The sequence below is a fragment of the Arvicola amphibius genome, chromosome 10, assembly GCF_903992535.2.
Source record: "Arvicola amphibius chromosome 10, mArvAmp1.2, whole genome shotgun sequence".
Classification (NCBI taxonomy): domain Eukaryota; kingdom Metazoa; phylum Chordata; class Mammalia; order Rodentia; family Cricetidae; genus Arvicola; species Arvicola amphibius.
The window spans coordinates 123,302,459-123,326,596 of record NC_052056.1 but is presented as its reverse complement, the minus strand read 5'-3'; the positions used below and the strand labels follow the sequence as shown (position 1 = coordinate 123,326,596).

At 52.5% G+C, this 24,138-nt stretch overlaps 1 protein-coding gene across 3 annotated transcripts in view; it reads left to right on the top strand.

Moving 5' to 3' along the window:
* The first annotated feature begins 491 nt into the window (after positions 1-491).
* Tpst2 (tyrosylprotein sulfotransferase 2) overlaps positions 492-24,138 on the top strand; it is a 36,573-nt gene continuing 12,926 nt past the window's right edge. Inside the window, exon 1 of one of the 3 annotated variants that reach the window (XM_038345808.2) lies at positions 492-571. The gene's annotated coding sequence lies outside the window, so the exon portion shown is untranslated. Of the gene's footprint in view, positions 602-19,691; positions 19,805-24,138 lie in introns of those variants that run through there. The other 2 variants (XM_038345809.2, XM_038345810.2) reach the window with 2 other exon arrangements.

Here is a 24,138-nt window from a genome sequence, read left to right as displayed (position 1 = left end):
CGAGCCTCCACGCTCACACCTAGGGCTGGCTGCTTGCTGGGGCGCTGGCCTGGCCTGAAGGGCGGCCAGCCCGCCAGGCGTCAGAACGAAGGCCTGAGTGGCCACGCCCTGCCTGAGGCTGTGCGAGTGGGGAACGCCCGCAGGGTGGCAGGAGCTTGAGCTGCAGCCCGAGGCGGCGGGAGCCCCGCCCCCATGGAGGAGGCGAAGGCGGGGCTGCGCAGAGAGGGGCGGGCGCTCTCGATTCCGCTCCTCTAGCGTCGCGGCGCGCGGACTCCCCCTAGCAGCGCCGCCCTACCGGAGCGGGGGGGTGGAGCTGCGGGGAAGGGGCGTGGCCGAGGCCGTGTGGGCAGGGCCTACCCAGGTCCCGGCCCCCCAGGGCTTCCCGGCAAGCGAGGAATCCTCCGGTTAGAGGGCCGCGGTAGGGGGCGTGGTGAAATTGTAGGCCACAGGGGCGGGGCGTTATCACAAGTGGCCCCGCCCCTCGCGTCACGACACGCGGCCCCGCCCCTCGCGGCGCCTCCCTGGCGGCCGGCGGGGAGCCTGAGTCTGCGCGGGCGCCGACTTGGGCACGGTAGGTGGCGGGGCCCTCGGCCAGCGCCAGGTCAGTGCTGCACGGCGCGGTGGGGACTGTGGGCGGCGCGGACAGGCCCGGCTGCCGCGGGGGCCGGGAGGGTCTCACGCGTGGCCTGGAGCCCCACCCGCGCGGCGCCGCGGGGAAGTTAACTTGCGGAGGTCGCGGCCCACGGTGGTTCTTAGAATGCAAATGCCTCTGCGCTCTGACTAGCTTGCCGGCTTCCTGCTTCACACGTGGGGAAACTGAGGCCTGGGCTGTCACGTGCCTGGCCGCTGGGGCTCGCAGTCAGGACAGCAGTAAACTCCCCGCGGGGTTCCATGCGCGCGCGTGTTGGGGAAGGGGCTTTCTGTTTTGACCCTCACTCCCTCCCACCCCAGAGTTGGTGCCCCTTTCTCCCTGCGTCCACTCTGTTCCTCAGCCCTCCCCCACCCGTTATTTCTTTCATCCCAGCAGGGTTGCCTGATGGTTAGGCCCAGCCTTCTACACTGGGGCAGATCGGGGCGGGAGGTTCCGGTTTAGGACTGGGGACGTGCCCCTTCTCCAGCCCGTTTTCGAGGATGCAGAACTGGGTTTGTTTCATTATTCTAAAGAAGCTGTTAAGTTATTCGTGGACTGCTGCACCCGTCTCAGCCCGAGCTTATCTATTTACCATATTCTTGTTTTTTAAACGATACCGAAGTATTTCATAACAGCTTTCTAATCATACAACTCACCCTTTGGAAGTGAACTTTAGGTGAGTTTTAGGATACTTAGATCACTTGTCCTCATTGTCTCCTTTTAGAACATTTTCACATCCCCCAAAGCAGCGCTCATTAACACTCCTAAACCTCCTTCCCCAGGCCCTGGCCACTCTCTTCAACACCTACTGACTGTCTGTGAACTTGTCTGTTCTGGATAGTTCTCTGTGTGGTTCATGGAGTCATAGGCTTACAGGCATTCGAAGGGGTGTGGGTGTGTCTCCACCACAGCACTTAATCTTTTTTATGACTGAATAGTATTTCCTAGTGTGAATAGACCATATGTATATATTTTTTGTTCAATGACTTGTAGCTGGCCAGTGAGTTGGTGCTCCTTTTTGGCTGTGATTAATACTGCTGCTGGGAGTGTTGTGCACATCTTTTTCTTGGTACATGTATGTTTCCAGTTCCATCTAATACTTAACCTAGGAGTGAGGTTCTTGGGCTAAAGGGTCCTTTTAAAGCTTAACATATTTAGGAGCTGCCAAACTCTCAAAGTGCTTTACCGCTTCACACGACTGTGGTACATAATGGTTGTGATGGTTGTGACCAGGTCTTATGTAGCCCACGCTGACCTTGCACTCTTGACCCTCCAGTTCCCACCTTTGGATACTGGAATTAGAGGCATGTGCAGCCTGCCTGGCTTGAGGGTTCCCACAGTCCTGAGTGTGTATAGTCTCTTTTGAGGAAGTCAGGACACTCCTGGCTTCAATGAATTTGTTACTAGTGATTTCCTAGTTCCTGTAAAACAAGTATCTCATCAATGGACTGAAGGGTAGCTGGCATGTCACTGGGGCAGTCCTGGGACCAGCACATAAGGAGCATCTGCAGTACCTGGTGGTGTTGGGGCCTGGACCTACCCGTTCCTTCCTCCTTTTTCCTCCCACCCTCCCTCCCTGTGCTGGGCAAGGAGAGGCAGCAGAAGGTGGTCAGTCAGGGCTCTTCCCATGGAAAGGGAGGTAAAGGTTTTTTTTTTTTTTTTTGTGTGTGTGTGTGTGTGAGAGAGAGAGAGAGAGAGAAAGGGTTTCCTGTGACTCAGGCTGGCCTTCATTATGGAACTGAAGATGACCTTTAACTTCTAATCCTCCTGCCTCCACCTCCTAAATGCTAGCATTACAGACTTGCACCACTTTTATTCAGTGTTGGGGGTGGGACCTAGGGCTTCAGGCATGCTAGGAGAGCACTCTGTCAACCAAACTGCATTCCTTTTATAATTATTGTGGGTGGTGTGTGTCTATGCACATTTGTGGGTCTGAGGAGGCCAGGGGTTGATGTGGGGTGTCTTTCTGTATTCTCTTCATCTTGATTTTTGAGACAGGCTCTCACTAAATGCAGAACTTGCCATTTTTCTTAGACTGACTGGCCAGAGTGCCCCTGGGACCTGCCTGACTCACCGTGACCCCCAGCTCTGGGATTGCAGGCGCATGCTGCTGAGGCCAGCTGCTGATGCTGCTGCAGCTGCTGCTGCTTCTTCTTCTTTCTTCTTCTTCTTCTTCTTCTTCTTCTTCTTCTTCTTCTTCTTCTTCTTCTTCTTCTTCTTCTTCTTCTTCTTCTTCTTCTTCTTCTCTTTCTCCTTCTCCTTCTCCTCCTCCTCCTTCTTTCTTTCCTTTCCCTCCTTTCCCTCCCTTCCCCCCTCCCCGCCTCCCCGCCTCCTCTCTCTCTCTCTCTCTCTCTCTCTCTCTCTCTCTCTCTCTCTCTCTCTCTCTCTTTCTTGAAACAAGGTCATACTGTATAGCCTTAGCTGGCCTGGAACTGACTGATACCTGCCTGCCTCCTAGCTGCTGGAATCAAATCTGTGCGCTACCATACCCAGCCTGTACCAGAAATGAGGGACTTCCAGCCTCGGGTCCTCAGGCTAGCATAGCATGATCCCAGTGAGATGTTTGCAAAGCCCTGAGCCACATTCTTGAAGGGAGTCTGATTTCTGAAGGTCAGCCCAGGCTTCTCGTAGTCACCTGTTGCCGAGTTTAAAACATTACCCTGCAGGTCCTAGTCCCCAGGTCCAACTTGGTGCCACCTGGTTGTAGTTGGTGACAGAACTGGAAGAGCAGAGCCCAGGCACTAGATGTAGCTCCCTCATTCTACCTGAGTTCCTTGGTGAAGAAAGCAGTCTAGGGAACGGGAAACCTCTAAGCCTTGTGTCCCTGTTGGAGGAATGGGTGTACATCCTCAGAGCTTAATATGTGATACCTTAGACTCCAGGAGGCTGCCCGTGCATTACCCATGTGACACCGTGGGTGTGTTTGTAGCTAGAGTGTGGGTTGTATGGCTTCACAGTGACTTTTTGTGAGCTTAGGTATGACTTGGGTGGCTTTGTTTTCCCAGGTGACCTCACAGAAGCTCTCCTGAGCAGCAGTCTGTGCCTGCCTCCTGCCTCCTGTGCCCTGCTGTCTGTGAGGTGCTGTGCTTCATGGCCCATAACTGGCCCAGCTGCAGACATACCACAGAAGTCTGGGATACCCCTCTCTCACATCCTAGGCCGCTGGCTGAGGAGGAATTGTGGGCATGAGTCATTTGAAATAGCTGGAGGGCTGGGCCAAGCCCAGAAATTGCAGAGGAGGACCAGGGAGGACATTACTGCTGGGGAGATGGAACTGGTGGCCCGGCTGCCAAGTAGATTCTCACATTTACCAGGCTATTGACCCAGGCTGGCTGGTGGCAGAAGGCTGGCAAGGTCAGAGAGCTGGCACAGCCTGCGTTTGTACCACCACTCCACTTGGAAACAAAGCCTGGAGCTGTTGCTGCTTGCTACCCCTGGGCTGAGTTTGCAGAGCAGAGTACAAGTGGCTGCCACCTCCTGGGGATAGGAGGAGATGGTGACATAAACTGAGCGAGATGGGCTCTCCTCGGAATCTCGAGCCTGCCCTTTGTGAGCCCCAGCCTCCCTACCGGAGTCAGTGATTCCAAACCTGGCTGACACTCACAGGGCCTGCTCTAGCCCTTCACTCAGTTCTCCCCACAGCAGAGGCACAGATGGCCACGGTGGCCGCTGCAGGGTCACCCAGATGCCACTTAGACAGATTTGAGGCCAAGGCCCGGCACACAAGCCCCTGGGCACATCGGTTACAAGTATTAGCTACTTGTTTGCACGCTTGTTGTCTGTGTCTCACTTCCTCTGAGCGGCAGGGTGGACACAGGACTTTCTAAGTCCCAGCTCCCTCCAGACAGCTGACTTTGGGCAAGGCGCTTCCCCACTCTGGGCCTGTTCTTCCTGCTAAGGGAGGGGTTTACTGTGTGTGGTTTTTGTTTAGCTCCTTGGCGGTGATGTGGCTTTTCTAGGTTGGTCAGTTGGCTTTGTAGTTATGGGAATTGAACCTAGGGTCCTCTGCATGCTAGGCAGGCTCTCTCCCATTGAACTACAGCCCCAATCTAGTACTCACGTTTTTTTTTTCATTTTGAGATAAGATCTCACTAAATTGCCTAGGCTGGCCTAGAACTCTCTCTGTAGCCTAGGCTGGTTTTGAACTCTGAATCTTCCTATTTCAGCCTCCCAGGAGTTAGGATGACAGGCCTGTGCCACTGGGCCCTGGCTGCATTTCTGGTTTTACTTGAACTGACTTTCAGATATTTGTAGGGAAAAATTACAGTTCTAAACTGAGCAGCCTGAGGCTCCCTCAGTTGTCCTGGACTGTCCTGATCTCTGTAGTCCCCACCTGTCCCCAATGTTACACACTCAGGACTGGCCCCAAGAACTTTGAACTGGTGTCTGAGAGCTTCAAGGCTTTGTGGATGGCCAGGGCTTTCCTTGTGTCTTAAAGCCATTCCCATTGCTTAACATCTTTTAAGACTACTTTATCTTCCGTGATGTGTCCCCCCTCACACTCCTCAAGTCACAGAACATGTCCTCGGTGGGTTCAGGTCTGCCCTAAGCATCTCAGCAGGGGTGCGTCCAGTTCTGGGTTCTGTGAGCAGGGACCTTGTCCCCTCCCATCTCTGTCCTCAGCAGCTGCACCTCTTATTTCCCAAGCACTAAGGCTGGCCTCTAGTCAGTTTTCAGAGGCCACGCAAGCTTGATTATTGTCAGAGGCAGCCAGCACATGTAGGACCTGTTTTGCCCAGAGAGAGACCCCATGTACCATTGTGCACAGTCACCTCTGCTGGGCCAGAAGACACTGCACACTCAGTAGCATGAGAGCATATTGCAACTCCCTAAGAAGAAGCTGCTACCAGATCCAGAGGCAATGAGGACCCCTTGTTCCTGGGGACCTGGGGAGTTAGGTGCTTAACATCTCCCCCATGCTGGTTTCTAAAGAGCTCATTTGAAACAGTGAAGGTCTGGACTCAAGAGTCTGTGGGTCCTGCCCTATCTTGTTCTGGACTTATGCTCACTGACTACCTTTTATCTGTGGCTGCCATATCACATAGTACGTTCCCCCATATTTCCTTCCCAAATTTCCAGTTACTCTGTCAGCAGTGGTTTGAAAATATTAAATGGAAGTCTCTAGGGAAAAGCAGTGTGTACGTTTAGACCATAGGCTCTTCTAAGCAGGGCCCGTGGTTTAAGAACTTGCCCTGATGACTAGGACTTGATTCATTTCTAGTCTTGTGTATCCACAATGTATGTTATCTGCCCACTAGTCACTTCCTAATTATCTGTTATGACATCAGCTGCCAATATTCCAGAAGACTTAAGTAGCCTGATTTTACTCAGTAATTTCCCCAAAGCACAAACTTTCATCATGGCATTTATTATAATAAATTTTATTGTAATTCTTGTTAATCTCCTACGGGGTCTGTTTTATTAATTGAACCCTGTCATGGGTGTATAGGAAAATGCAGTATGTATGGGGTACTGTCCCTGATCAGCTCTCTTCTGGACGTGTATGACATCCGAGGGCTGGTGTAGTCTGGAGAGTGGCTGCGAGACCTCAGCTCCTGCAGCATCCTGTGGAGAGTCTGCTAGAGATTGTAGTCTGTCCGTCTGTGCTTAGCTCTGCTTGTTGAGTCTCCTCAGCTTGGCTCCATGATGTGCTGTGAGCTCTGTTTTGGGGGTTTTTTTTTTTGTTTGTTTTTTATTTTTATGGGACACTGGCTAGAGTCCCTGGAGAAGACCCTGAGTCGAGTTGAAGTAGGTTGTGGGGTTTGCGAGGTGGCTTGGGTGGGCAGCCTGTCACGCGGTCACAGGGCCCAGAGCCATTTCAAGTTGCTTTCTGTCTATCTGAGGCAGGTAGGGGCCTTTATTCTCCTCCCATAGACTTCACAAATGTGTGCAGACCACGGTGGGAGTTAGGGACCATGATAGGTCTTGAGAGGACATGGGGTAGAGAAAGGCAGTACAGTGGGGATGCTGCAAGGCTACCCTTAAAGCCACCAGGGAGCCAGACTCATTGAAGGTGTGATACAGAGATGGGGTAGTCAAGGAGGCATCCTGGAGGGGGAGAACCACACCTGTGAGAGCTGGCAGGGCATGAACTGCTGCGTTTGTGGGGTGTCAGGTGGTGGCACATGTTGGGGGGGGGCTTTAAAATTGGAGGTAGTTTAAGTCACAGGTAAGCCTCCCGTACCAGGCTGGATTGTACCCCATCTCAAAGTATCAGGAAGTGGGGGAAGGATGAAGAAAATATTTTTAAAAGACTTGACTCATTTAATAAGAAAATAACCAAGAGTAGAGGGTTCTGGGTATAGCCAGATAACCTTTCTTGGCATGGGCTTTGGTTACCGTGACAGGCACTGGGGCTCTTTGCCCTGGGAATTTCTGATGACCACAGCTCCTTCCCTCCAGTCCCCTGGCTCTGCTAGATCACCTGTGAGCACTGGACCTTGGAAGCCTCAGGCTGCCTCCCCAGTGCCTTCTCTCTGAGAATGACTGTCCCTGCCTTGTGTCCTCCATGTGTGTGTCTCTTGCCATCTCTGTTGTCCTCTTGCTGTCTTTTCACCTTCTGTTTCTCTGCCCCTGCCACAGAAGGATGTTGGGTGTCTTCCTGTGTGGTTCTCCATCTTAGTTTTTGAGAAAGTGTTACTCATTCAATCTGGCACCCACCGTTTCCACCAGACCAGAAGGCCAGCAACCCCCGGCATATGTTTGTCCTCATGCCCTACCCTTAAAGCTAAGATTGCAGATGTTACACTCCTGCCTCAGCTTTTATGTAGGTGTTGGGGATTTGAACTCGGGCCCTCATACTTGCACATACAAGCAATTTACTCACGGAGCCATCTCCCTGCCCTCTCCCTGTCTTTCCCTGTGCCTATGGTCTCTGGTCTCTCCTGGTCTCTGTCTTCCTCATCTGTGTGTCTCAGGCTCCCCTGCCTCTGCTCCCTGGTCTCATATCTGCCCCACTGTGTTGCCCCTTGTTCTGTCTTCTGTATCTCCCATCCCTGACTCCAGCTCTGTCTCTGACTTCTGCCCCCCTGCCCCCTTCTGCACACACACAGGCACAGCCCTTCCTCTCTCCCACTTCCTTTGACTCGGGTTGACATCCTGCCGTCAGTTCCATCCAGACCCTTCTCTTGGAGCTGTGGGGAATGTTGATGTGGCTGTTCCCCTGGCCTCCCCTCCTTCCTGCCCCAGGGCTGTGGGAGGAAGAGGAAGCCAGGGTTAGCCTCAGTAGGGTGTGCCTGTGGGACGGGAGGCTACTCTGGTCTGAGTAGGCTCCAGTACTCAGTGTGTTTATTACTAATACTTGGGACTCCTGACAGTCTCACACAATAAGGGCATTTTTTTGTCCAGTGTCATTTAACTCTGTCCAAGAACATCGTAGGCCCACAGTGCCTTTTGCCTTTTTTTTTATTTGAAGGGAGGTGAGATGGGAGCAGGGGGCAGGGTTTCTCTATTTGGTCCCTGCTGTCCTGGCACTTGCTATGTAGATCAGACAGGCCTTAACTCACAGAAATCCACCTGTCTGTGTCTTTGTTTCAAGTACTGGAATTTAAAGGCGTGTGCTACCATACCCAACATGTATTTATTGGTGAAGAGTTTGGAGTTTAGGGAGGAAAAAAAATGTGTTAAAAACTGGGGTCTTTCCCTCAGAGGGAAACTGAGGTCTGAGAGTGAACAACTTAGTGTTGGCGTGAAGAATGGGGGATGGGCATGGAACGCCAACTGAGTCTGGAGGATATTCAGCTGATGGGTAGGAGGCCCGCCAGGCTGTCCTGGGAAAGCCCTCCTAGGAGGGAGGGGAAGACCTGCAGGCCCTGACTGGGGATGTCACCCACTAAGTCCCTGTGGGAACCTTGGGACTTAGTAAGGGTGCTGGGGTGAGCAGATGCACCGCACTGCCTCCCTGTGGTGGAAGCTCTGCTTCCCCGCGGTGGAGCTGGCTGTCTGCTCTGTCTGCTGAACACAGTGGAGTCACCTCCCAGGGTCTTCATTCCTAGTGGGGAGGGCACTGGAGTGCACATGAAGACCCCACTCCTCCAACCCCTTCCTGCTAAAACCTCAGATAGGTACTTTTTCTCACAGGCTGTGACTTCTCTGTGAAATGCACACGTGGTACGCTGGAAGTGCCTGTGGGGCCCAGCTGTGCCTCACTGCCCTGCTGCACCCTCAGACCCAGGCCGTCTTTCCCTGACTCTAACACCAAGTGTCCCTTTGAACCTTGGGAGCCTTGCAAGGTCTCGGCTGCCTCTCCTTTCCTGTCTCCTTTCTTGACTTCCCAGACGGTTCATGTTCATTCCCATGTTGCAGCTCTCTCTTCATTCTATCTGTTGTCTGCCCTTCTCTGACCCCTGAGCTCCCACACATCTGCCGACACCATGAAGGATGTTGTGGACATTATCCTTAGGTGGTATTTTGGTATGTTCTCTGCAGATGTTAGAGAAGACCCTCAGCCCCTGCTGGGAGTGTGAGCACTTAGGCCAGGTCTAGTCCCCATCTCCAATTCAAGTTTTGAAGTTTGGTGTGGTGTGGCCTTTGATCATTTGATTGTTTTAATCGTCCCTACATCTTCATTGTGAAAGGTTGCCATGACAACACCTGATGGCTGGCCGCAGTTTGAGGGCAGTCTGTGACGGCAGGCTGTCCTAGTGCAGCAGTGTGAACAGCTGGTCACATTGCCCGGGATGTGAAGGCTGGCACCCAGATCTCTTCCTGCTTTTTACTCCTAGGACCCCAGCCCATGGCATGGTACTGTCCATATGTAGGTGGTCTTAACTGCTCTGTTAACCCAACCCAGAAATGTCCTCGCAGCGGTGCCTAGGGATCTGTCTCCTGCGTGGCTCTCAGTCTCGTCAGGTTGGCAGTATTAACCGTCACGGAAAAATACCGGCACTACTGGCCTCCATGGGCTTTGTGAGGTGCCTTGGGTACCAGACATCCACCAGCGAGCAGGGCAGACCTGTTCTCTCCCCTTGGAGAGCTAATGTGATTGGTGATTTGGGGAAAGGGTGGGCATGTGGAGTCTAGTAAAAGTGGTGGTGTCCCGGGAAGGAGGCAGTCCGAGGAAACAGGCCCGGGTGGCTCCAGTTGGATGCCTCGCGAGTAGACAGCTGGAGGGTGGCATAGGAAAACTAGTGTCGTGTGCCAAAGTCAGCGTGCGCACTGGTGTTTGCTGAGCCTCTGTGTATGATCAGTCTTCTGCTGAGGTTTTTCTGCGAGCCCATGCCCCTCTGCCACTAGGTGTTGTTTTTACTGCCCCAGTTGCAGGCTGGGAAGACAGAGGCATGGATTCAAACCCAGGCTCTCGCTCTGCGTGGGTATGAGCTCAGGCTATAGTACTGCCCTCTTGTGCAGCCACAGGGTCCAGGACTCACAAGAGGGACAGCTGCATGCCTGGCATATGTCATCAGGAAGCCCCTGGAGGGGGGGTGTGGCAGGTCACTGTCCCAGGTGTAGTGTGTGTGTGGTGATAATGCACATTCCAGAGCGTGGGACACCCTCCTCCTGTCTCAGTTGTCTTCTGGTTTTGCTCTCTGGGCTCTGAGTCTCCACCTTTCTTTCTGGACAAGGAGCATCCAGGAGAAGGGCTATGAGGGACTCAGTGGGTAGGTGTGTCCCTAGCCAACTCTCAAGTCCTCTGGCCTAGAGGTTCTGACCATGAGCACCTTGGACAGTTGTCTCACCTTTTTCTGGGTGGTCTGTGTCTTTGGAACTTCTCAAGGACCCACAGGTGAGCCGGGCGGTGGTGTCGCATGCCTTTAATCCCAGCACTTGGGAGGCAGAGGCAGGTGGATCTCTGTGAGTTCGAGGCTAGCCTGGTCTACTAAAGCTAGCTCTAGGACAGGCTCCAAAGCTACAGAGAAACCCTGTCTCGAAAAACCAAAAAAAAAAAAGGAAAAAGGACCCACAGGTGGCCAGAGAGGAAGGCTCCCAGTGGAGTTCATTGATGTGACAATCACAGCTTGTGGTCCTGTGGTTCCTGAGGATTGGATGGTTCTTCACCCATTCTGTAGAGCAGGAGACTGAGACTCAGAGATGCTAAGGGACCCTCCCTGGTATCATTTGACTGCCTGGAGATAGCCAGTGTTTTCCCATGGACTCTTCAGAACCCCGTCCTTTAGAAGGACCCTCACCCTCTCCAGATTGGTTCTGTGCCTCTTGGGACTTAGTTAAGCGTTCTTGTTCTGAACAGTTTGAGAATTTAAGAGACCCGCCGGGCGGTGGTGGCGCACGCCTTTAATCCCAGCACTCGGGAGGCAGAGGCAGGCGAATCTCTGTGAGTTCGAGACCAGCCTGGTCTACAAGAGCTAGTTCCAGGACAGGCTCCAAAGCCACAGAGAAACCCTGTCTCGAAAAAACAAAACAAAACAAAAAAAAAAAAAGAGAGAATTTAAGAGACCCTCTGACTTGTCTGCCTTTTGTTGTATAGGAGCAGAAGAGGAGGAGGAGGAAGAAGAGGAGGAGGAGGAGGGAGCTAACAGTCTATCTGAGTGGGAGCTGGGAGGGTAGATGCCATCTCAAAGCTGAGTCTTTTGTGTGTGTGTGTGTGTGTGTGTGTGTGTGTGTGTGTGTGTGTGTGTGTGTGTGTGTTGTGGCCCAGGTTAGCCTCAGATTTGCTGTGTAGCCCAGTTTGGTCGTGAATTCCCAAACCTCCTGCCTCAGCCTCCCTGTACTGGGATTTTAGGTATGGCATCAGCTTGCTGAGCCCAGCCTATCTAATAATACTTACAACCTCCCCCTGAGCTCTGCTCCCACCCTATAATGACATGTTCCAGGTCCCCACAAGATCAAAGCCCAGTGCCTTCAGGCTGAACCACAGAAGAGGTGGAACCCATCCCAGCAAATGTGTCACCCTCTGCTTTTGTTCCTGTGGACAGAGGCCACTGCGCCTCCACAACAGTGAAGCACTGGGCCATGATGTTAATGAAGCCACCCCTCCAGGGAAGCAAAGGGGAAGTTGACTGGGAACATTCTAGATCAGATCTGCCAAGTAAGCCTGGACCTCCCTGACCATATGCTCCAGAGTGCCCGGCCTGTGTAGAACACAGGAGCACCTACCTAAGGCAAAGGGGAGTGGGAAGCTGTCACCAGCCCTCACTTGCAGTCTACATATAGGACAGGAAATAGATTTGCTTCTTCGTGTGAACGCCTGTTTGTCTAAAACTTACAGTGGGTCTTAAGGTGAGTGGAGTGGTGCCAAGGTCTGTACGTGCCTGTCTCTGACAGGCTGTGGTTGGAGGCACTGTATTGGCACCAGGAAAAGGGGTAAGAAGTACATTCCACCTTCAGGCACAGCTGGATCTGGGCGCTCTGCTACGCTCTTCTCATACACTCTGTCTCTTGGGGATGTCTCGCTGTAGTTCCCTCTTGGGCAATCCTCTCCCCAGTCTCAGTCTCAGTCCTCTCAGTGAACGTGCTGCCAGCTTAGCTGTCTCAGCCAGAACAGTGCCAAGTCCCTAGAAGTTCCTGAAAGCCCCCAAATTGTATCCACCCACTGTGAAACTTCTGGGCTGTGCCGCCGCTGCTGCTCCAGGTTCAGCAGAGGCCCACACTGTGGGGTGCTGGGGCAACTGATGTCCTGTGGTGTGGGGAAGGTGGCTTTCAGCTGTCCTGTTCAGAGACAAGAGTGAGCCAGACACAGTGAGGCCTCTTTTCTCATGAATCTCTCCTTGTCTAACTCCGTGCTGGTCAGTAGAGTGGCCTCAGGTACACGATGTGCCTCTGAGGGTTTGTTGAGTTCTGTATCAGCTGTGGAGAGAGAGGGAGGGGGCAGAACCTTGTCCAACCCCTCAGCCCACAAGAGCCATGTGGGGAACAGCAGGACTGAGAGAAGTTGTCTCTTCGACAGTGACAGAGACAGAGGGGAGGTGAGCGGTTGGACTCCTGAGGATAAAGGAAGCTCAGGTGTGATAGCGGGGATGTCACCTAGACAGTTGGGACTTGGCAGGGATATAGACCAACTCCAGATGGTCTAGCAAACGGCTGACACAGTGAAAGCGCCACCGTTGACCGGATCCAGAGCCTGACCCCACGGCTGCACACTGCTACCTTGTTTCTCCAGCCGCTGGCTGCTGCCTCTAGGAGGCCCTGTGCCCTTACATAGCTTCATCCTCTCGAGCAGGGGTTCTCAACCTGGGGCTCAAATGACCCTTTCACCTAGATGACATATCAGATATTTATACTGTGAGTCATAACAGCAAAATTACAGTTATGAAGTAGCAACAAAAATAATTTTGTGGTTGGGGGTTACTACAATGCGAGAAACTGTATTGAAGGGTCCCAGCATTAGGAATGTTGAGAACCACTGGTCTAAAAGATCTTGTTTCCATTGACCTGGGCCGGTCACGTGTCCATCCTGAGCCACCTCTGTGGACTAGAGATGGAGAACGGTGACTGGATAGGCCTGTGTCATGTGCGTTCACCTGGGGCGTGCTGGGGGCGGAGAGTGCACGGCTGGAGGGCCAGTCTCCATAATGATGGGGTCTGAAGCGGGAGCTCACCCTTGTGGGGTGGTGCCTCATACCGCCCACATAGGGGAGGAAAGTGGGGGATCTAAGAGTTGGGTACACAAGAAGTAGGAACCTGGATTGGGCTCACAGAGGGGGTTGTGTGCATGGATTCCAATTTGCTCCCACATGGCAGCTGGGACAGGAACGGAGCTTGGGGTCTAGGCACTTGGGGGAATTGGTCCTAATGTAGGGATTTCAGTATTTTCTGTTTTTGGAGGATTTCGGGGCTGGAACAGGATGAGGAGTGAGACCTTGCTTGGTTGCTGTTTGTTGAAGAAGGATCAGAGTCTCAGACAGGGAACATGGAATTCTGTACGCCAGCTCTGTGAGGGAGGAGGCAGCGAGTGCTGGAGGACCCTCGGGTTGGGCTCTGCAGTGGGGGTTGGTGACAGCAGGCTCAGAGGGAGGAGGGTGGTCAGAAAAGCCCTAGAGATGTGGGTGAGATGGCTCAGTGGGTAAAGGGGCTTGCTGCCAGTCCTGACAACCCACTTGGTGAAGGGAAAGAACCCACTCTTGCAAGTTGTCCTCCAGCCTTTACAAGCATACTGTGGCATACATAACATATATGTACATATCCATACACACACAAACATATATAATAAAAATTAAAGAGCGCCTAAGAAAAGGTGAAAGTGAGAAGGGACGGAAGATGAACCAGGTGAAGGTTTGAAGACTTATAGGTCGTGAGCCTAGGCCCTGATGAGTTGATTTTGAGTGTGTGCGTGCACGTATGTAAGTGTGTGAGTGTGTGTGTAATATCAAGGGGCCAAGTAGCTAGAGGGGAGTGAGCCAGGTAAGGCCTATGAGGGGCCTGGGCAGGGGCAGAAGTCATGGTGGGGGATCACATGTGAGCACAGGACAGATTTTGACGTCAGGTGTCTTCCTCAGCCACTGACCCCTTATTTCTGAGAAAGCTCACAGTGAGCCTGGCTGGCAGCCAGAGAGCCCGGAGATCTTCTGTATTCCCTCCCAACCCCAGGATTACACATACACACACAAACTACCACGCCCAGCCTTTTTGTGGGCATGATCTGAACTTGGGTCCTCGTAATTGTGCAATGAACACTCCCAGTTGTCTGCCTGGTTTCCTTCCCTTTCCTTTTCCTCTCTTCTGTTTTGTTTGACTGCTTCTCATTTGGTAGCCCTGGTGGCTCCTGGGAAATGAGCTGAGCAGACAGTGTAGCATCAGAGGCTAGCAAGGGCTCCTGAAGTAGATTGGGACAGAGTGGGTGGAAAGAAGTGGGTCCCAATATGCCGGCACCCCACATTGTGGGTGGTAGCAATAGCAGATTCAGGGCTGTGTCGATCCTAACATGGCTTGGTGACCCAGTAGCTTAGGTGGTAGGAGGAGAGCACCCTGGAAGATGTAGGTAGAGCCTGTGCAAGGACAGGCTCCATACCCTAGCAGAGCCTGTGGGGAGGGGGGCAGCCCAGCAGAGGAAACTCTGGTCCCAGACCTTGGAGGTTAATGTCACCAGGAAAGACCCTGTGAGCAGCTTGTCCTGCATCCTGGGGTGAGTATGAGGACAGGCAGGCAGCTCCTCTGCGGCTTGCCCACAGGCCATTGGCCCACAGCTGGTTTATGGGGTGTGAGTCTGGGGTCAGTGCCAGGTGACACATAGGTGGCATGACCAGAAGCCTCAGCATGTGTTACCATGGATGAGAGAATGAAAGAGAGCTTCTGTGCTCCTCCGGAACAGCGTGCCAGTGGCAGGTGCCCAGCCATGAACACCATGCCTCAGCCCCGCCAGCCGACTGAGGGTACCTTCCATTTTTGACTTTCTTGTGTTGCTTTTCCATTCTGTAAAGTCCGCTGTCATGGGTTGGTGTAGTCATATGACTACCTGGCATCTTCCTCCTGGCCAGTCTGGCGTGTTTATTGATCTGTGATCGATTGTTTGTCCTTCCCATTGGTGACAGGCACCCAGGTTGTTCCCAGCAGAGCTTGCTGGGAGCACTCAGTACATGCACTTTGGGGACTGACTTGATGTAATTCTGATGGTGTGTCCTTGGCCAGGGACATTCTGGATGGCAGAGAAGCATCGCCTTCAGCCCGTGGGTCTGTAGTACTGCAGATTTCCCACAGGCCATTGGCCCACAGCCGGTTTATGAGGTGTGACTCTGGGGTCAGCGCCGGGTGGCATGGGCTGGAAACTGTGCCTTGTCCTTGCCAACACTGCTCTTGCCATCTTCTTCAGGCAGGAAGATCCCACGATGCCCTTAGCTCATTTCCCTGGTAGGAAATAGAAAGTCCTGGCTGACGGGTTTGGTAATGCTTTTCTCTTTAACCTGTTGGTCTGCCAGGTTGCCTCTCCTTCTGCCTGCCAATTTCACTGAGCTCTCTGTATATCCTGGACGCACATCACTTGTGGGAGGCATCACAAATCTCTCCTTTCCTGTGGGGCATTGTTTGGTCAGTAGGAGGTGGAAATGGGAGTTTTGAGCCTCAGAGTCATTGATATACCAGGCCTAGAGATGCAAGCTTGTATCCCCAGGGGTCCAGAGACTGAGGCAGAAGAATTGCGGGACCTGAGGGGGTACCTAGCCGCAAGTGCGTCCACCACAGGAGTCACACGACCTGTGACTGCACTGGGGCTCGTAGATGTCAGTGCAGGCACCACATCACTCCTGGAGAGCTGGATGCATGTGCAGCCTTTGAGGCATCAGCTGCCCCTTTCCAACTGTAAGTCTTAATCCAAGTGTAGAACGGTGTTTGCCCTGGAGACAGTCTCATGGTTGAGATGTGCAGGAGGCACAAGGTGGTCCCCGGATTCAAAGATTCTTGTACTTAACTTGGAAAAGATGACTACTTAGCCAGGCATGGTGCAGTGTACCTGTAAACCCAGCCCTGAGCACGCCGAGGAAGCAGGCTTTCTCTGAGCCCAGCTTGTCCTCAGTCCCGCATGACTGGACATGAGCAGGCCTAGGGCAGCCTGGCCATTGGCACCCAGACGCCCTGCCCACAGGCTGTCTCCTCCTTCAGAAATGTTCTGTTATTTCCTGGGTTCCTTAATTTTATGCCTAGAAACTCTGAAAGCCTGAGTGACCAGGCCAGTAGGCAGCCTAGGGATCCTGCTGGGACTAGATCCAGAAGCCAAAGCTAGCAGGGGCCTCGGAGGTAACGGATGCCGGGTTGTTTGTCCAAACGCCTCCTTCAATCTAAATCGCCACATCTGGCAAATGGGGGAAGTCACCAGCTTGGTGAAGATGGCAGAGTTCAGCAGCCCAAGGTTGGTGCTGACAGAACCAAGGGGTGTGGTGGGAGGGTTGGGGTGCTTCCATCATCTGTGCAGCAGGGAGCGAGCCAGCTGCAGCTTCGTGTCCTTCTGGGTCCCTCTAGGTCCCTCAGTGTGGAGTCAGCAGGGTGTCTGGTGTGCAGATATGTGGGGCTGTTGAGGGACGGACTCAGATCCTTTGGGTGGGACTCCTACACTTTTGGTGCCCCATCCTTTGCTGTCCAGCAACTGCCTGGGGCAACTGTGACATGGGATACATGGACAGGGTCCTTCTAATGGGTGGATTGTGCATCAAAGACAGAGGAGCCTAAATGTCTGCCAGGATGGCCTTCTCCAAGTGAGTGGTGGGTCCCTGCAAGGCTGTGTGCATAGGCAGTTCACCAGTGTGGCTCTGGCTGGAGCAGAGCCTGGCATGCAGCAGGTGTTCGCAGTGTGAACCAGCCTCGTGGAATTGACACAGTGCAGAAAGACGTTATGTTTCTCTTGCATGTAGATGACCTGAGGCCTGAGCCTCTCCAGACACAGTTTGGTTCCAAATGATTCCTTGGGGTTGGGGCTCACTGGCAAAGGATATTTGATAGATAGTATCACAACCTCCTCCCCTCCCGATCCCTGGTTGTAACAACCAGACGTGTCCTGAGATATTGTCACCTGTCTAAAGAGGCAAAATCACACCTTGGGATGGGTGTGATAACAGTGAGTGGCCAGGTGATGGGAAGTTGGTAGCTTCCAGATCCTGCCCTGTGTTAGTCATCAGACTGAGCCCCTGATGCAGCAGCCTAGCCTCAGTGTGCAGATGGGAAACGGAGATTGCTCTGTTAACTTCCCTCCTCCCATGGCTGGACCTTGGCAGAACAGAGCTACATGTGATCCCAGCCTGTCCACAGGCTTTTCCTGTGCCCTGAGCCCCCAGGCCTCATGGACCACAACCTCCAGTTCTTGTAATACCGCATGAGCTTGTGGGAAAGGAGCAACGAGCAGCCTACATGAATGAGCCCCTTGGGCAAGCAAGGGTGGGCAGGCTGGTGTTGTGAAGGATACTATTCCTGTAGGGTGTTTAGGATGCAGCTTCCAGCTGTTACATTCCCTTCTGCTAAGTCTCATGCAGCCTCCCCCACTCAGCTCCAGAGTCACAGGGAAGAAGGAGCACAGGGCCAGCCCTCAGCAGGGTGCTGAGTGACCCAGGCTCCAGCATGGGGGTGTGTTGTGTTCCTTCACTTCCTAGCCTCTGGTCTGAGGACTCCACTATACAGACATGGGGCGACCCCTCTGCTTTTTAAATGTGGTCCATAGCCTGGGGTGGGGCTCAGTGATGAACATTTTCTCAACATGCATGGGGCTCTTGGTTCATCCCCAGCTCTGCAGAATAGTAACAAATATTAGGTGGGGGTATCAGTTCAGGTACCAGACTATAGTAGGTCCTGTCCCTGCAACTTGGCATAGCCCAGGTGCAGGAAACAGAGTTCAGCCTCCTTTTGGAGGTCTCACAGAGAAACTGAGTCCCAGAGGAGAAAGTGACCTGGCACATGAGCACTGCAGTGGGATTTGTGCCCATGCTGCAGGACATTGCTCTGCTCGCTCCCAGGCTGTCCTCAGGACACCACAAGGGAAGCCTGTATGTTCTGGAGGTGGCGTCCTACTCCGCCTGTGCCCTCAAATCCCACCTGGAGTGAAGTTGGAGGCAGCATGGTCTCTGAGCCCAACCCAGGTTGGGCCTTGCTTTAATCTTGACTCTGGTGAAGGGGTTCATCGACCTCTCATAGCCTCCTGGGCCTCATCTGCAATTGGGTGTCTAGTGCTGTCCTCATGGAGCTTGAAAGAACTCACTGTGTACACAGACCAGGCTGGCTGGAACTCAGACCTGCCACGTAGGTCCTGCACTGTAATATCAACACTTGAGAAGCTGCGGCAGGAGGATTGCTGTAATTTGGCACCAGATTGGGCTGCAGGGTGAAATTGGACAGAGATTAGCACAAGGGTGGCCCGCAAGGTGGTCAGGTGTACAGGACTCCTCACAGTGCTCAGCCTCCACCCCCAGCTTCCTGTGGAGTGGAGACAGGATCCTGTAGTAGGTGGTGCGAGTACAGGAAGCCGGGCTCCTGCAAGGTTGTCCTGGCCCTTTCCTGCTCATACTGTCCTGGACAGAGGCCCAGGGTGAGGCTTCCCCACGGCTCAGGCAAAGCTAGGAGCTGAGCAGGGCACAGGGCAGCCTGTCCCCAGCAGTGTGCGTTAAGCGGGACAGAGGCTTTAAGAGCCTTTAGCTTCAGACACACCTGTGGCGCACATGTGCCTTAGTAAAGCGTGTAATAGTTCTCAGTCTGTGGGTCCTAAAATGGATGTAAAAGTCACAGACCCAGCGCCCGGCGGTGGTGGCGCACGCCTTTAATCCCAGCACTCGGGAGGCAGAGGCAGGCGGATCTCTGTGAGTTCGAGGCCAGCCTGGTCTACAAGAGCTAGTTCCAGGACAGGCTCTAAAAAAGCTACAGAGAAACCCTGTCTCGAAAAACCAAAAAAAAAAAAAAAAGTCACAGACCCATCTGGACAAAGTAGTACATACCAGTGATCCATACAAGGGCAAGTCTGGAGCTCCAGGCCGCCTTTCAAGTCCCTGTCTCAAAGACAACAGAGTAAAACAGACAAACTAACCTCCAACTGCATGTAGATCTCTTGTCAGACCTTGCTCGTCTATGAACAGGATATGGTGCTCCCTGAACAGGAGACTGCGGTGCTCCCTGAACAGGAGACTGCGGTGCTCCCTGAACAGGAGACTGTGGTGCTCCCTGTGTATCTGTGAGTTTTATGAAAGATCAAATATGTGTTCTAGAATTATGTATTTTCCTCTTTCTCTCCAAAGCTGGCCACCTGCGTCCTCCCACTTGCTTTCCTGAGAACCAGATATGTTTTGGCCTTGTCCTAGGGCCTTGAAGTCTTGCCCTGCTGGCTTGCCCACGTTTCACGGTGCTGTTGTTGCACCAAGAGTCTGCACACCAAGCTATAAGCCCCAGGCCTGTTTGCCTCACGGCTTTGTGAAGTACCCAACCGGAACACAGCCACCTACAGTCTTGTGTGTGGCACCTACATGACTTTTGTGCTGAGTCAGAGCCCATCTGACCTTCAGAGGACTTCCCTGAAATGACTTGTGAGCTCTCCAGGTTACACACAGAAGCTGGGGGTGGGAAGTGTGTAGGAGCAGAGCCGTGCCTGAATTGATTCCCCAGACTAGCTTTCTGATCTTGATGTACAAGATGTTGTGGCCGTGGTGAGGACTGTATGCAAGCCTTGTCTGAAGCTGTGTGGTCTGTTTGACTTGCTTTGTTCCAGACATCCGCGTTCCTCACAGAGAGCTGCCCCAGCCCAGGACTCCCAGCCTTGGAGTGGAGAAGCCCTGAGAGGATCAGACTCACTGCTCCCCACTGCTTGTGCCTCAAAGAGGGGTGTGTGCCTCCAACGGGGAGTCAGGGGTGGCATTGGGATTCTGCCTCCATTATTCTAGGTAAAACTTAGCAGATCAAATCAGGGCCAAGACCCTGGGCTCTTAAGAGACAGATGGCTTCCAGTTGTGTGACCTTGGATGCCTCAGCGGCCTGAATCTTTGTAGGTGGTTGTTTATGAAGGAGAATCCTAGGGACAGAAGGCATGCAGGAAGGAAGCAGTTCCTCTGTATCCCTTCCTCCTCAGTGCCACCCTGTATTACCCCACAATGCTCTCCTCTGGACCACCCTGCATGCCCTCTTCCCCAATGCCACCCTGCATCTTCCCCAGGCTTAGCAGCAGCCTTGGCCTCAAGACCTTTCCCAGTCTCTCCCTGCTGACTTTGTTATGTGGCTCCCCTCCAGAGTGGGTCTGTGGTCTCTGGTATCTAGGGCCCCCCAGCCAGAGTGACACAGGAGTGTGATGGCATTGCTGCCTGGTGGTTGGTAGTTTGAGAGCTAGTTCCCTGGGGGCAGGGCCACACAGCCTTTCTGGGTTTGTGGACGGGCCCTGGCCATTTTTTAAATGTGGTGGCTGCTTCTGGAGCCAGCCACCTGTACTGTTAGCTCCTACTCACATCTCCTCTTTCTCGATCTGTTGAAAATGGAGAGAGCCAGTTAAGAAGTTGATGGGTTTAAGCCAAAATGTCAGTCCCTTCCCTCTGCTGTGGGCGCCTGCACCTCAAACTGGGTGTTTCCTTCTGTACTGCACCTGTGCTGTGTCTTTTGTGTTTTCTCTTGTTAGAGACAGACTCTTGTGTAGCCCAGGCTGGCCTTGAGCCCCCTGTGAGGCTGAGAATGTCTTCTGTCTCTGACTCCCACTGTTGAGTGGCGCAGTCACACAGTAGCTGACTGTCTGGGGCAGGTGCTCCCCCAGACCTTCCTCACTTGCTTCCCCCCTCCGGTCCCCTAATGGCCCTTTCCGAGAACTGCATGACCTTGGGTGGGGCAACATTGAAGGACAAAGCTGAATTTGGAAACTGACTTTTCCGTTTCCTTCGCTGTGTGGTTTCTCTCATCATGTCACTTGTGGGCCACAGCCTCTTCCTTTAGCAAATGGGGACAAACCCCACCTCGTGGCAGTGGGCGACGGGTGACAGACACTTGCTTTAGGCAGATGCTCATTTTTTTCATTGTTGCCCTATTTTTATTTTTTAAAAGAGCTTCTTTGAAGAGACAGTCTAAAGAATGGGAGAATGTCTTGACAGCTATTCCTTTGACAGAAGATTTCATGTCCAGAATGTACAAAGAAGTCAAGAATGTAAACAAGAGACCAAGCAACTGAGGCAACAGATAGACTAATGAAATAAACAGAAAGTCCGCAAAAGGTGGAACACAAGTGGCCAATTAGCACATTAAAAAATTAAATTCAACTTCTCAAGTCATTAGAAAAATGCAAATAAAAATTGCAGTGAAACTCTACCTCTCCCCAGTCAGAAGGCGTTCATTATGAAAACAAATGCGGGCAGAGAGTGGACAGAGGGAACAGTTATGTACGGCTGGTGGGGAGGCAGACTGCTGTCGCTGCTGTGGAAGTCAGTGTGGAGATTTTGTTGCTATTCTCAATACTATTGGGAATGGGATGTTTACTTAAATTCGTTTTCTGGTAATTTGCTACTAGTGTATACAAAAATCAAGTGACTTCTGTATTGTTTCTTGATGAGATGAATTTGTTCATTAGTTCCAGAAAGTGGGAGATGGAGCCTTTAGGATTTTCTATATCTGAAACCATAGTGTTTACATTTTCATTTACTTTTTCTGTTTGGATACTTTTTCTTTGTCCTAGCTAGGAACTCTACTGTTCTGGAATAGACGTTCATGTCTTTTTAAGAGTTGCTTTTCGTTCTGCTGTGCTAAGTGTTTTAACTGAGAGTAGGAAGGGTGGGGAAGGAGGGGAGGGGCGGGGAGAAAAATGTATAGCTCAATTAAAAACAAAAAGAAAAAAAATATCACATGCCACGATCACATGGGACTTAATTCAAGAGTGGGCAGAGATGCTCTTGCATGGCTTCACTGACAGCCCCTTCCCATGTTTGCACTGTTGTCTCAAGCTGTGTAAAAATACCCAGAACTATCGTCAGCTCCGCAGCTCAGAGGAGCTCAGGGAGGTTAGGTGCTGATAGAGAAGCACCACACAGCTGGGTCTGAGTGCAGGAAGGCTGTGCCATTTCTGTGCCTGGCACACAAATGGAAAACCTACTAATCCCCTGATGCCCTCATCACAGGACGACAGTGAGCAACAGCACCAGAGCATGTTTTAGGAGAGCTTGTCCCCCAACAGCCAGGACTCTGCAGGGGGCATCCGAGTGTTGCAGTCTTTTTCAACTGCTGCTTTGGGTGCCAGTTAGTTTGCCTTGTTAGCGTTTCTGTCCTGGAGCACAGTTACACTTGACCTGCATCCTCACAAATCTAGCTGGTCTGTAGAAAGCAGAGCCGGGGGCTGATGGGCAGGACATGGATAGCCCCTGGTTTAGTGTTGACTAGTGACCCTCCTGTAAGAAGAGAGCTGTGGACCTCAACTCTGCCTCTCACTGTCCTCTGAGTCAGTGTTGTGTGGTAGAGCCCAGCTCAGCACAGAGTAGAAAGTTCTAGAATAGAGGCTGACAGTTTATGACTGCTCTTGTGGCTGCTGGTTCAGGGTTTGTGGTGTACTGGCAGTTTCTTGAGGCTGCTGTTCTTGTATTGTGCTTTCTCTTCTTTTCCTTGCCCCCGCCTTGACAAAGCAGACACATGCTTCTCATTGCCTGTGCTCCAACCGACATGAAAGGCCCCGGTATCGCGCACATCCTCAATTCACTCACTATTTTCTTTTATCATTGTATTGTGATAGGGAGGATGAATGCCCTGGTGTAAGCCTGCAGGTCAGAGAACACCTCTGTGGGGTCAGTTCTGTCCTCATTTCTGTGGGGCTGGGGACTGAACTCAAGTCACCAAGCTTGTGCAGCAGTGCCCTTACCTGCTGAGCCCTCTTGCCGACTCACTCCTGCCTGCTACACCTCAAGTTGATTTACACCCCTGGTGCAGTGTGAATGCAGTGTGAACAGTTGTTCTACACTACTGTCTAGGAAAAGCCGGCAAGAAGCCCACACATGCTAAATCAGGCAGTTTTCCCTCCAGGTGGAGATGAGCCTTTGCCCTTAGAGCCTGTGGTGCTGAGTGCATTAAGCCTCCCCCACTCCTGGGACCAATAGGGCTGGCTGTTGTCTGTCACCCTGATCTAGGTCAGGGCTATCCATTATGATAGTCCCCACTGGCTCCAGTGGCTTCTGAACCTTTGCCATATGACCATTGCAAAGCAAAATAAATTTACATTTTATTCAGTTTGGCTCAATTTAAATTCAGATGTCTTAGTCCTTGTGCAATATATTAGGTGCCCTGTTTGGAGATGGACGGCCCATCAGTAGTTGGTCTGTGACTCACAGTGAACCTGTGTTCTTTGGATTTAGTTAGTGCCAGCTGTGGGGTTGGCCACAGTCGGCATTTCAAGGGCCTCATGAGGGCAGCCAGGTTGCCTCCAGCTGCTTCTGGAAGCTTTCAGTACCCTCTCTAGATTGCTTGGTTTCTTCCCGGGGGAGTCAGCCACCATGCCCTAGAGTCCTGGCTGGAGCACTTGTAGTGTAGGACAAGGTGGGACCCCCTTCTCCAGCGGGGACTCGTATTAGCAGGGCTGGACTTGCAGAGCACAGAGAAGACGCAAACAAACAAAATAATGAAAAGGGTGAGGAGTGAGTAAACACTGGAGATGGAGGACTGAAATACAGGCAACCGCTTCTTCCCTCTGTGACATAAATGACAGTCCCCACAGGTGTTCCAGGTCCTTCTGTCTGGCTGGAACTTCCCAGCAGCCACTGCATACAGACTAGGGAGACTGAAGCTCTGTTCTCTAAGGTCAGGTGCTTTTCCATCTCTAGAGCCACATTCTGTACCATCCGTACCCAGGCATCTGAGGCAGGACCAAGGAGGGGCATGGAATATCAGCTGTTGGGGTGTGTGCCTGTGAACTGCCCTCAGCAGCCCATTGGCAGGAGCTCTTCCTCGTAGATGGGGAAAGTACAGCTTACCTGTTGACGCCCCTTCCTGGGCTGTGGCCCTCCTGACATGCCAGGTCCCTGGGGACACAACCTCCACCTGAAACAGTGTTTGGGAACTGAGTTTTAACAAGTCTCACAGGCCAAGACAGGAAACGGATTCAGTTAATTCTTGGGTTAGCATGTTAGAGAAATTCTACTCTGTTCTCCATGGATGTGACACATTTGCACTTAATACTGGCACTGAGTGCTGAGTAGCGCTGGATGTTA